This window comes from Humulus lupulus, chromosome 7 (genome assembly GCF_963169125.1).
Source record: "Humulus lupulus chromosome 7, drHumLupu1.1, whole genome shotgun sequence".
Lineage (NCBI taxonomy): Eukaryota > Viridiplantae > Streptophyta > Magnoliopsida > Rosales > Cannabaceae > Humulus > Humulus lupulus.
Window position 1 is genome coordinate 35,076,098 of NC_084799.1, and position 9,917 is coordinate 35,086,014.

Consider the following 9,917-nt stretch of genomic DNA (forward strand, 5'->3'; position numbering starts at 1 on the left):
ATAAAAACGAACATAAAGTAAAGAACACACGAATTTTTACGTGGTATCAGCAATGTTTGCAGATTGCTACTAGTCCACGAGGCCACGCCCAGAGAATGCAATTTATTAGAAGAATATCTAAACGATTACAAAACCAAATTGACTTATACAAATAAAGACTCCCTCTTGAATTTTTCGCAACTGTTGTAATCTAAACTCCTAATCAAATTTATGAAGTGCTAAGATCTTGAACTCCCTTCAAATCATAACACTTGCACTTTTCCTCCCGAAAAGTGACTCACGAACAAGACTTCTTCCGAAGCTTGATGACCAATGTCCAAGTGTGTTCAACCTGCACAATTAACACAAAGAAAACAATACAGAAGTACACTGTAATAAACCACTAAGAACTTGCTGGACTCAAGTTCTTCACATAATAAAAAGTCTCTCTAAAACTTGAAAAATATTTGGAAAATAATACACAAAGAGAGATAATCAAAAATCAGCGACCTAAGGATGATTATATACTTTTTAGAATCCCTTTAGGTCGTGGAAACCAAATCAGAAATCAAACAGCCCATAAATGGAAAATCTTCCAAAACAGGAAAGTCAGAATCTGTTTAAACAGACTGGCAATCCGTTCAAACAGATTCATTGAACCTGGGCAGTTTTTAAACTCAGTTTCCTTAAATAAATAAGGAAACAATATATACATTATCACTGCAAGCTGTACACGATTTCTGGACAATTAAATCAGATAAAAAAAATAAAAATAAATACTAATAATTTCCAATTCAAGAAAAGATATTCTTTTATAGAAAATTATATATTTATTTTATTAACACATACATAATAATCTGATTATAGAAAGCATATCACAACAAAACAGGAAACTACCCATTTCGAAAATAACACTCAATATTACAAAACAGGAAACTACCCATTTTGAAAATACCACTCAATTATTACAAAACAGGAAACTACCCATTTTGAAAATACCACTCAATATATTTCGAAAATACATTCCATAATTAATTTTGTCAATTTTATCAAATATGCCAATAAAGAATTTTACATAATCTATAGCATACCATGCCAAGAAAATAATTTCTTCAGAAAACAACAAAGCAAATGGTTAAGTTGCCTCTTTTTTTTTGTCAAACTCTACTGAACTAGTTATATTGCATGAATATCATCATTATTATTGTTCTGACTAATTCAAAAAAATAAAAAGTGATTAAATTTTGAAATTTGTTTTTTAATTAATGATAATTGTATTAGTAGTCATTTATTATATAAAATATATTACTTTGGGGCATTATATTTATACCCCAAAATATATATAGGCACGAGGCACCCATTAATTAAAAAAATTATTTTTTAACATTTTTTCTCAATAATTTTTTTGACAATCTTTAAATCTATAGTTTTAGAAAGAAAAAAAACTCTTTCTTAAACAAGTTTTTATATATTTTTTATTTTATTTAAATATTTAAAATATGTATTTTTTAGAATATGAAAAATAAAAAAAAATAAAAAAATACGAGCATAAGTTGAAAAAATATATATTATATGTTAATTTTTAATAAAAATAGAGTGTCTTAATCAAATTTTGGGGTGCAACTATAACGCCCCATTATTTTTGGCCCCTCAAGTTTCAGATAAATACCAAATTTGACCTTACATATGTTTACAATTTTACTAAACCTAAACTACCACCACACCTTCAGCATAATGGTGACCCCTTGGCTTGGTGCCCAAAAGGTTAAAATTATGTATATATTTGTATATTATATATTGTCCGTATTTGTAGTAGTATATTTGATTCCTCTTCTTGGGAGTTACTCAGCACTACTTTTCTCAAAGATGTGTTTAAGAATGTATTGTCAGTGGCCTGAAGTCCCTCACTGGTGAGTAGTGTCCAGCATGAAGACTTCTATTGTGAAATTGAGGTTTAACATAATATGTTCTATATTAAATTATTAACATAATATGTTCTATATTAAATTATTATGTATTTAATTGTAACATATAATATTCTAAAAAAATATTAAAATTAACTTGATTTTGGTTAAACCTTCTTTTATTAGAATATTTTTAGCTTTGTTTTATTAATTATTTTGAAACTAATATTAATTTTTTTAAAAAAAATTGATGGGACACTTTTTTATAAAATTATTTGTGATTATAATTATTTCACTTTTAATTAGTTTAAAAAATTAAAATTGATTAAATTATATTGTAGCACGTGCTTTCATCTTACATAAAAGCAAAATGACAATATATGCAATCTTGGAGTAAGAAGGTAAAAAATATCATTTTGTTAGAGAGATATGTATATTGCCTCAATGGAAAATAAGAATTATTAAAACTCTAATTAAAAGAATACAAAAGATAAAGTGATTGATTAAATAAGTTACAACTCTATTGCAAAAATTACATGTAAATATAGAAAGATGTAGAAGAATCGAGTAAATAGGAAATACAACTCTATAACAAAATGATACAAAAAAACTAGAAGTAGTAGAGAAAAGATGTAGAGGAGATTACAACTCTAAAAGCGAAAGTGTAAATAGGAAAATAAAGAGAAGAATATGAAAAGCAATAGTAGAAAAGAAGAACAATAACAAAAAACAAACACTCTCACTCATACAACCAAAGTGAAGAGCATTGGGGATCACCAACTTGAACAAGGTTTACATTCATTGTCCAAAAACTTATTTCCCCCTATCTCAAGAACTAAGGGAATCTCTCAAATGAAAATAGTTCTCTAGAATAAACAAGTCTCTAGGTGATTTTCTAGCTAAGTGCTATGTGGATAGAAAAATAGTGTGTCAAACAAGTGAGCAATAGGCTCCTATTTATAGAGTTTTGAGACATCCTTTGAATTTCAAATTCTACCAAAATCCATGACTGTTACCAATGTTTAATTTGACGTTTTATGGAATTAAAAAGATATTTGGGAGTTACTTGGTTGTTTGAAACACTCAAAATTGGATAAAATTGAAGTTGGATTAAAGGCTGACAGCCTCTCTGGCCGCGGCCTGGGATATGCCTGGCCGCAGCCGCTGGCTTCTGTTCTCCAGGCCGTGGCCTGGGACAATCACTAGCCACGACCACAGAGAATTTTAGCCGCCAGATTTTCCAAACTTTTCCAAAACATTCCAAACTTATTCTCACTTGATTTTGTAACTTCCATACATATTATGGGAGTTAAAATTACAACTCCTACAGCCATATCACTTATGGCTTTGTGAAATTCAAACTAAAAAATGTGTAACATATAATCTGCACATTATTTGGTAATATTTGGGAGTTACAAATTTATAACTGATTTTGTAACCTCAAATATGTTACACATTTGGATATTCACACTATCCAAAAAATGTAACTCATATATATATATATATATATATATATTATGTTACAATATGTGACATACTTTGTCACATTATTTAATCTAAACATTATATTAAAAATAATATAATATTCTCCCACTAGATTAAATAGTTCACTATTGTAACACTATTTTAATCAATCAACATTATATTTAAAATATAACATCTTTCCCCACTTGATTAAATAATAACTCTCTCATATAGAAGTCATTACATTGGTGCATAAAGTAAAATGCTCTTCAACTTGAACTTTACTATAGTGTTATTATCACAAGGTTTGTTGAAAATTTGATTGCACTAGGCATTGAACCGACTTTCCACAATAACAAATCGGTGATAACACACACACCTTTGCTATGTTCACTAGAGACATCTTTGTCTCGCTTTGCACCGTTAATGGCCATGTTCACTTTCCATGCATGGACGTTCTTTAGAATACTCTCAATTCTCATGAGAGGCAGCACCACTCCTAGGTCCATATAGGTAGAACTCTTACAGTATTTTTTTACCATAGAATACTTGTCTTCTCAAGACTGAGTTCCTTTATAAAAAAAAAAAAAAAAAAAAACCTCTAGGTTTTAACCCTCAAATTGGTAATTCACAGGTACTCATATCTCAGATTAGATTGTTTTGAGTACAGCTAATATTCACTTGATTGAATTATTATTACCTAATGAACTTAATACTAGTCAAGTAACTAGTATTAAGATAGGTTACCATCAATCGTGAATCTCTTTAGGGAGTTTAAGTCCCATCCCTCGAGATGAGGTAGCCACTAAATCTCTCATTAATGGCTTAGTAAAAGGATCTGTCAAGTTTTCACTTGTTCTCACATAGGATATTGAGATGACTTATCTTTGAATCAATTCTCTTACATATCCATGTCTTAGACTAATGTGTCTAGACTTCCCATTATACACTCTAATGCATGCTCTAGCCAATGTTGCTTGGCTATAACAATGTATCGATATAATGGATACATTCTCGTTGATTAAAGGTATATCCATCAAAAGATCCATTAACCATTCGACATCCTTGTCAGTAGCAGCTAGAGCTATGAACTCTGCTTCCATAGTGGATTGAGATATACAGATTTGTTTCTTGGAACCCCAAGAAATTGCACTCCCACTATAACGTCCCAAATTCCCTAATATGTCTTAGTGCCTTGATTAGGGGGTCATGAGGGAAATAACTGGTTTATTGTATTATTATGTGATAATATGCATAATTATGTGAGTTCTATTATTATATGGCTGTATTTGCATGCATGTGGGCATGTTTCTTATTAGCAGAGCATTTTAGTAATTTTGGCCCATTGAGGGCATATTTGTATATTTATGTGTATATGGATTGAGACCACATTATCATATGGATATATTTGGGTTATTTTGGCACAAAGTGATCCTAAGGAGCAAGTTAACGGTTTAGTCACAACAGGGTCACATGCCTGGCTCGGGGTGAGCCTAGGGGTATTTTGGTAATTTAGTACATTACAAGGGTTTATCGAGTAGTGGGAAATTATTTGGTTATCATTTGAGGAAATTGGAGATAACGGGAATTTATGAGACATTAATTATTATTAATGGGGAAAAGTGGCAAAAGACGGATTCGCCCTTGGGGGTGTTTGATGCGGAAGAGTTTAGCTAGCGGTAGCTTGGTATTTTGCCATTTTTGAGTGACTTATGTTGGATTCGCTTATACAAGATCTTTATTTATTTTCATGTATATCTAATATTAAACAAATTAATACGAGATAGCCTAAAACATGTTTCTAAAATTGAATTCAAAGAGAAACAAAAATAGAATACTTACAGTATGCGCAGCGGAATTAAAGAGTCCTTCCTTCAGTTTCTCTAACTCTTGTATCCTCTCTGTCGCAGAGTATTATCAAGAAACTGAACCGATCTTTTATTTTCTTCACAATCTTCCAATGTATCCTTAGAACCACCTAGACTAGTGTGGGCAATTCTCAACACATGAGATAGATATAGAAAGAAGAAGAGAAAGTAACAAAGTGGCTTAGAAAAAGACTTGTGTTTAGAGATAATATAAAACTATCAGAAAATCTGACTTGTGACTTATCAAACTTATGTTTTGACTTCTCTCTAAGCACTCCTTTTATAGACTCAATTAGACCATTTAATTTAATTAAAAAATCAATAAAATAATATCCATTTTGAAGCCTTAGGTCGAAATTATCATGGGTTATAGGCCCGTGAAATTTCCCAATTGATTATAAGCCCATTGGACTTAAAATCAAGGTCTGTATTACTTTCTATTGATTTAATTAATTAAATAATTATTTAAATCCTTTATCAAATTAATTATTTATAATTTGAACATTGATTTAAAATTATTTATTAATTTAGATACCAATTTATCTTAATTAATAAATCTGCCATAATTTCTCTTTTCTTCTCAAAATTACACAACTCTGTGAAACTATCCAAAATTGACCTGGTCAACTTTGATAATTCTAATTGATAATTAAATCAATTAATTGAGACTATCTAGATGATTTTATCCAAGGTACAATGGGGACCATGTGTAATATCCAACATTTTCATAATACATTTATTTATTATAAATCAAAGTTTTAATACATAAAATGTACAACTTTACAAATTTAAGAAATAGTAATGGAAAAATAGTGTTTAAAATATGATTTTATGTTTTTAATGAGATTAAAGAAAGAGAAACTTGAGTAGTCAAGTATTGGACCCAAATTTCATATAATTTTAATTGGGGATTTTTATAAAATTAAGAAAGTTTGGCTAAAGGGCTTATTTGAAAAGAATTTTAGTATTTTGGGTCCAAGTGTAATTTTTAAAAATAAATAAATAAATAAATAAAATAAAATAAAAGGCTTCAGCCTTTCATTTTACCCGAGCCCCTCTCTCTCTCTCCTCAGAAACTCTCTCTCTCTCCTCAGAAACTCTCTCTCTCTCTCTCTCTCTCTCTCTCTCTCTCCTCTGCGTATTACTGTTGCCGACGACGCAGGAGTACTTTCCGGCCACCATTTTTAGCCACGCGCCGGACCGTTGGATTCAGAGGCCTCCGAACTATTGACCCACGTGGGAATCTAGAGCTCACTCGCCGATTAAACGCCTCAACCACTCGATTTAAGTTCGGCCACCCCGCGACTTCAAAGTTGCGATTCGGCCACCTCGGGCATCCGTTTGCCGATCCGTCACCACCATCGTGCTCCTCGTGTTGTGGGCTTCAAAACCCAATAACTTGTTCCTACATCTACCATAGTTGGGTGGTGGGCCCACCACGAGCCACCGCGATCCACCGTAGACCGACGGTCGAAACTTAGTGTTCGAGGTTCCGAAGTACGTTTTGAGTCTCAGAAAATCATCGTTTGACTTATTGTGGAACCCGATCATTTTGGTATAATTTCTTTAACCTATATATTGTGATTTAATTGTGATTGATTAGAGTAATTGTTATTATGTGTATTTATGGTATATAATTATATATTATTGATATATGGAATGTTTTCTGTAATTTACTGGCTGTTTGGGATTATATATATTTTTGATACAGGTTTTGATTTTGGAATTGTCCACTTTATAGCCGTTGTGCTGTCTAATTTTCTAGAAAATATTAGATATTAAATCAAGTATAAAAATACATATTTAATTGATTTTATATTAATATGGAAATTATTATGATTAAGTAATTTTAATTATTATTGTTATTATTTTGTTAAGTAAATCAAGAATACAGATTCATATATATATATATATGAAAAGTATGATTTATAGTAAACCTATTATCTAACCATTATTATTGTATATTAATATTTGAATATTAAAATAATATCAAATATTAGTTTCCTACAGTTATTGATATTTGTAAGACCAGTGAAGTTTGGAGAAAGTATATTTATTATATCACTGGAATTGATATTATGACTAATTAATAATAATATAAATATTTATATTTATATTATTATCATTATATTGATTATTACAACTTTATGTTACAAATATGATTTCTTTTATAAAATGACTATTTGAATATATACATCCATATACGTATTGCTATTGAAGTATTTTGTTATTAATATCGAAATAAGTTTAATTATAGACGATAATTATTATTTTTGTTGGGATTATTATTATTATTATCATAAGGGTACATTATCTTATGAGCAAGGTTTAAAGCATGGTTTTATATGAAGAGTTATTTGCATTACGTTGATAATAATTTATTATTATCATTTATATAGTTTCTGGTATTATTAATATACACTATCAATAGTGTATATTTATGATTTTGATAGAATTTAATAAATGATGTGCCTTGAATAGGATTTGTATGGATTTGATTGATTGACTCTTGGTGAGGAATTTTAAAATAAGCTAAGGACCTAAGGTAAGTAAATCTCACCTTTTGTGCTTAAGTGTAAGATGCATGACTACATTGATTGTGTACATCTGATGAGTTAAGTATGGTATGATGATGATGCATATGATAAGTATGTGAAGAATGGTTATATGAACACCATAAGGGTGTTGTGTGATATGTAATTGATGAATTCAGTGATATGTGAAAGATGTCTTACTTGGTTAAGAATGATATGAATTATGTGCAAGTATGTGTTCTTATGTTGATGGATATGTGGATTACTCTATGTTCATGATTTGTTATATGTTATGATATATGAAGCGTTTAAGTTTTTAGGCTGGAAACCTTAGACCTGAGCCATAGCTCTACGTTAAGGTATAACAACGCCACTAACCCAAAGCTTCATGTATTATGACTAAAGATGTTTTGAGTTATATGAGATGTGATACAATGCCTTGATTGAATACCATCAACATCAGTCATGAACACGAACATTGGCATTTCAGCATCAGCATGTATGCATGGCATGTACAGTTATGTGATACATTATTATGTGATATAAGACCATGCATATGAATATGAGAAAAGTTATGAAATGTCTTGAAAAGTCTTATGTAAAGTTAAACATTTTAATGACACAAGGCTTAAGCAAAGTGATAATAAGATGTTTAAAAAGGGTGCCACTGTTTTGATGAAGCAATCAAGTAAGTTCAGTAAAGAAGACGGAAGTCTATAAGACTTATAGTGGCTGCCCACTAGTGTGGGCTAGGTCAGAGTTGACCATTCAGATATGTTTGCCATGTTTCTGTCTTTCTCCTCCATATGTGTAATAAGTATGGCAGCTATGGCAACGATGAAATGAGTGTTATGATGAGCCTAGCTGAGATGATGGCTAGCCGGAGGAGAACCCATGGGATTCTGTATGATATGTGTAACAAGCCCTGCAGGCATTGGCTGAATCAAACAGTGTGCACAAGTGATATTGGGCCCATAAAAATGTGAAACTAAAAGAAAGAGCGTAAAAGTAAAGTTTGAAAGTGCATGAGCAATAAATGAAATGCATAAGTATATAAGTCAGCATATTAGTATATGTGCACTACAAACTCACGACATTCATGTGTATGTGTATGCATGAGATTTGCTTACTGAGCGTTAGCTCATTATGTTATTTTCCAACATTTTTCCAGGTGTGGCTTTAGCTGTTGAGCAACTTGTGGAGCACGGACTCAGTAGCAATGCAATAATGGTTTAGAGTTTTCATATGGCTGCCTTAAATTTAAAAGTATTCATACGTGTAATAATTTCTTCTAATAAGTTTATATAAAAGTTTTAAATTTTTCTGTATTTCTTCGTATCATTTTATTTAATTCTTTTGGTCAAGTGCCTTACATACTCGTAAACCCTAGAATTACGAGTATGTGGCAGACGTACCCTACCTTAGGGACGTTACACCATGGGCCTATGAAATCAAGCTCCAATAAGTTATCATAAATCTAACAAATAAATTTACTAACTTATTAATTCCTCGTGACTCCACTATAGACTTGGAATTGCACTCTTGAATTCATAGAACGCTCTATAAAAAATATAGATACGCTATTAATTATCCATTGTTACAGCCATAATTGTCACTCAATCCTCTATAGACGGTCTACAATGAGATAGGACTAAAATACCGTTTTACCCCTCATTGTATTTTATCCTTAAAACACTTAGTTCCTTGTATATGATATTTCAGTAAACTAATTTAATTACTGAAATGAGATCTCTATCATTTAACACCTTGAACCAAAATAAAAGGAAACCATCATTTCACTTCTTCATCAGAAGCTATAGATGTTCATATCTATGATTAACACTCGCACTCAATTATACTACCGAGTTCCCAAGATGTAAGTATGGGCTAGTTCGTAGGGTAAGCTGGTAACGAAGAAGTCAAAGAACTCAAATAATACAATCAGTTAGAATACTAACCACTCAGAATTGAGATTGAATTGACCTATGGTCAACTATATGATATGACCAGAATAGATAATAATGGTATGTTTACTTATCTTATCAACTGTCAATATCGGTCCAGTCCGATGTAACAAATACATCCGATCTTATCTACTTTGCTAATATTCTGGAAAGAACATAACACTGTAATGTGTAAGTAGATCATATCGTAGATTGGCAAGTCAG

The 9,917-nt window shown here is 30.9% G+C and overlaps 1 long non-coding RNA gene across 1 annotated transcript; it reads left to right on the forward strand.

The window, feature by feature from the left end:
* Positions 1-5,946: 5,946 nt before the first annotated feature.
* LOC133789536 (uncharacterized) lies at positions 5,947-9,077 on the forward strand. Its single transcript, XR_009873602.1, has 2 exons — positions 5,947-6,770; positions 7,697-9,077. It is a non-coding gene; the product is annotated as an uncharacterized LOC133789536 (long non-coding RNA).
* The last annotated feature ends 840 nt before the right edge of the window (positions 9,078-9,917 follow it).